Source organism: Chiloscyllium plagiosum, unplaced genomic scaffold (assembly GCF_037043375.1).
Source record: "Chiloscyllium plagiosum isolate Xiang-an unplaced genomic scaffold, Cpla_swu_hap1 HiC_scaffold_2, whole genome shotgun sequence".
NCBI lineage: Eukaryota > Metazoa > Chordata > Chondrichthyes > Orectolobiformes > Hemiscylliidae > Chiloscyllium > Chiloscyllium plagiosum.
In genome coordinates, this window is record NW_028270140.1 from 122,243,381 (window position 1) to 122,247,649 (window position 4,269).

At 44.3% G+C, this 4,269-nt stretch overlaps 1 protein-coding gene across 4 annotated transcripts in view; it reads left to right on the plus strand.

The window, feature by feature from the left end:
- pde8b (phosphodiesterase 8B) overlaps positions 1 to 4,269 on the plus strand; it is a 302,418-nt gene that overhangs the window by 66,123 nt on the left and 232,026 nt on the right. The gene's annotated exons all lie outside the window — the stretch shown is intronic.

Here is a 4,269-nt window from a genome sequence, read left to right on the forward strand (position 1 = left end):
CAAATGCTACAGGAAGGATAGAAAGGGAGGCAAGAGAGGGGGGGAATGGCATTTTTGATAAGCGATAGCATTACAGCTGTACTGAGGGATGATATTCCTAAATACATCCAGGGAAGTTATTTGGTTGGAACTGAGAAATAAGAAAGGGATAATCACCTTATTGGGGTTGTATTATAGACCCCCTAATAGTCAGAAGGAAATTGAGAAACAAACTTGTAAGGAGATCTCAGCTATTTGTAAGAATAATAGGGTAGTTATGGTAGGGATTTTAACTTTCCAAACATAGACTGGGACTGCCATAGTGTTAAGGCTTTAGATGGAGAAGAATTTAATAAGTGTGTACAAGAAAATTTTCTGATTCGGTATGTGAATGTACCTACTAGAGAAGGTGCAAAACTTGACCTACTTTTGGGAAATAAGGCAGGGCAGGTGACTGAGGTGTCAATGGGGGAGCACTTTGGGGCCAGCGACCATAATTCCATTAAATTTAAAATAGTGATGGAAAAGGATAGACCAGATCTAAAAGTTGAAGTTCTAAATTGGAGAAAGGCCAATTTTGATGGTATTAGGCAAGAACTTTCGAAAGCTGATTGGGGGCAGATATTCGCAGGTAAATGGAGACTGGAAAATGGGAAGCCTTCAGAAATGAGGTAACGAGAATCCAGAGAAAGTATATTCCTGTTAGGGTGAAAGGAAAGGCTGGTAGGTATAGGGAATGTTGGATGACTAAAGAAATTGAAGGTTTGGTTATGAAAAAAGAAGGAAGCATATATCAGGTATAGACAGGATGGATTGAGTGAATCCTTAGAAGAGTATAAAGGCAGTAGGAGTATACTTAAGAGGGAAATCAGGAGGGCAAAAAGGGGACATGAGATAGCTTTGGCAAATAGAGTTAAGGAGAATCCAAAGGGTTTTTACAAATACATTAAGGACAAAAGGGTAACTAGGGAGAGAATAAGGCCCCCTCAAAGATCAGCTGGGCAGAGAGGAATTTTCAATATGGCTAGGAAGAACTGTTTGTTTAGTGTATGGATTCTTCTGTGGATGAAGAACAGTAGAGGTCCTTTGCAGGAGTGTGAGAGTGTTGTCCTGAGCTGGGGTAGGGCTAATTGCAGGGAATGTAGCTAGCGGCGCATGGCTGCAAGCATGGAGCGGAGGATCCGGAGGAAGGTCTGTTGCTGGAGGCTTCGGATTTGTTGTAGGTTCTGGTTGTCCTGGTTGGGTCTGAACATAGTCCGGAGTCCGTGCGGGGTCAGTCGGTTCTGTAGGCAGGTGCTGAGGAAGGAGATGTGGCTGTGATAGCGAGTCTGCTTGAGAACGTTGGTAGCGAGTCTGTTTGAAACGTGGTAGTGAGTCTGTTTGAGAACGTGGTCATTGTACACATTGGAACCAATGATATAGGAAAGGAAAAGGTGGAGATTCTGAAGGGAGATTACAGAGAGTTAGGCAGGAATTTAAAAAGGAGGTCCTCGAGTGTAGTAATATCTGGATTACTCCTGGTGCTATGAGACAGTGAGGGCAGGAATAGGAGGATAGAGCAGATGAATGCATGGCTGAGGATCTGGTGTATGGGAGAAGGATTCACATTTTTGCATCATCGGAATAGGAAGATTCCTGAAGAAGGGCTCATGCCCGAAACGTCGATTCTCCTGCTGCTTGGATGCTGCCTGATCTGCTGCGCTTTTCCAGCAACACATTTTCAGCCCCTCAAAGATCAGCAAGGTGGCCTTTGTGTGGAGCCACAGAAAACGGGGGAGATACTAAATGAGTATTTTGCATCAGTATTTACTGTGGAAAAGTATATGGAAGACATAGACTTTAGGGAAATAGATGGTGACATCTTGCAAAAAATGTCCATATATTACAGAGGGGGGAGTGCTGGATGTTATAAAATGCATAAAGGTGGGTAAATCCCCAGGACCTGATCATGTGTATCCTAGAGCTCTGTGGGAAACTAGAGAAGAGATTGCTGGGCCCCTTGCTGAGATACTTGTATCATCAATAATCATAGGTGAGGTGCCGGAAGACTGGAGGTTGGCTAACGTGCCACTCTTTAAGAAGGGTGGTAAGGACAAGCCAGGGAACTATAGGGCAGTGAACCTGACGTCGGTGGTGGGTAAATTGTTGGAGGTAATTCTGAGGGACAGGATGTACATGTATTTGAAAAGGCAAGGACTGATTAGGGATAGTCAACATGGCTTTGTGCATGGGAAATAATATCTCATGAACTTGATTGAGTTTTTGAAGAAGTATCAATGAGGATTGATGAGGGCAGAGTGGTAGATGTGATCTATATGGACTTCAGTAAGGCGTTCAACAAGGTTCCCCATGGGAGACTGGTTAGCAATGTTAGATCTCACAGAATACAGGGAGAACTCGCCATTTGGATACTGAACTGGCTCAAAGGTAGAAGACAGAGGGTGGTGGCGGAGGGTTGTTTTTCAGATTGGAGGCTTGTGACCAGTGGAGTGCCACAAGGATCGGTGCTGGGTCCTTTACTTTTTGTACAGGACATAAATGGTTTGGTTGTGAACATGGGAGATACAGTTAGTAAGTTTGCAGATGACGCCAAAATTGGAGGTATAGTGGGCAGCGAAGAAGGTTACCTCAGATTACAACAGGATCTTGACAGATGGGCAAATGGGCTGATAAGTGACAGATGGAATTTAATTCAGATAAATGTGAGGTGCTGCATTTTGGGAAAGCAAATCTTAGCAGGACTTATATACTTAATGGTATGGTCATAGAGAGTGTTGCTGAACAAAGAGACTTAGGAGTGCAAGTTCATAGCTCCTTGAAAGTGGAGTCACAGGTAGATAGGATAGTGAAGAAGGCGTTTTGTATGCTATCTTTTATTGGCCAGACTATTGAGTGCAGGAGTTGGGAGGTCATGTTGCGACTGTACAGGACATTGGTTTGGCCACTGTTGGAATATTGCATGCAATCCTGGTCTCCTTCCTATCGGAAAGATATTATGAAACTTGAAAGGGTTCAGAAACGATTCCCTAGGATGTTGCCAGGTTTGGAGGATTTGAGCTATGGGGAGAGACTGAACAGGCTGGGGCTGCTTTCCATTGAGCGTTGGAGGCTGAGGGGTGACCATATAGAGGTTTACAAAATTATGAGGGGCACGGATAGGATGAATAGACAAAGCCTTTTCCCTGGGGTAGGGGAGTCCAGAACTAGAGGGCATAGGTTTAGGGCGAGAGGGGAAGGATATAAAAGAGACCTAAGGGGCAACCTTTTCACACAGAGGATAGTACGTGTATGGAATGAGCTGCCAGAGGACGTGGTGGAGGCTGGTACAATTGCAACATTTAAATGGCCTTTGGATGGGTATATGAATAGGAAGGGTTTGGAGGGATATGGGCCGGGTGCTGGCAGGTGGGACTAGATTGGGTTGGATATCTGGTCGGCATGGACGGGTTGGACTGAAGGATCTGTTTCCATGCTATACATCTCTATGACACTATGACATGGGAGAACAGGGGAATTTTATGTTTGGGCGATTTATTCGAGGGAGACGTCATTGAGTCGGTTAAGTCAGATGTATGGATTGTCCAATAGGGACCTTTTCGGATACTTCCAGATCAGGGACTATATTCAGAGGAAGACCACGCTCTTGGCCCAATGTTATAAATCAGACACGGTGAAAAGAATACTCTGGTGTACGAGTACTCTTTCACTTAATACTTTATACCATTTACATAAAGGTCGAGCCCTGGGGGATATGGAAGGACTTTGTAAGATGTGGAACTGAGAGTTAGGAGAGAATATTTTACCGGATATATGGGAAGACATGTGGGGGAATGTACGGACAATTTCAGTATGTGACAGAGCACAGGCTATGCAATTGAATATCTTACACAGGGCTCATATGGCACCAGAGAGGCTAACTAAGTTCAAGGGAGGAGCGTCATCAGGGTATCCCAAATGTATAATTAATACAGGCACTCTCATACACTGCTACTGGTCATGTTGCAAGATCCAGAGATACTGGAGTGCTATAGTAAGGGAGTTAAAGGACATCCTGGGGCTTAAAATTAACATGGATCCTGTAATTCTTCTTTTGGATTGCCAAATTTGCACTCTCTGGGGGAACATGGGAAGAGATTGTGTAACATCCTTAGCCATTGCGCGAGGAAGAACATTCTACTGAATTGGACATCAGAAAAACCATCAGGTCTTATGGGGTGACGTAGGCTGGTGATGGAGCATCGCCCCCAAGATTGCCTCAAATATGGTGCACCACAAAACGGAAGAGTTTTA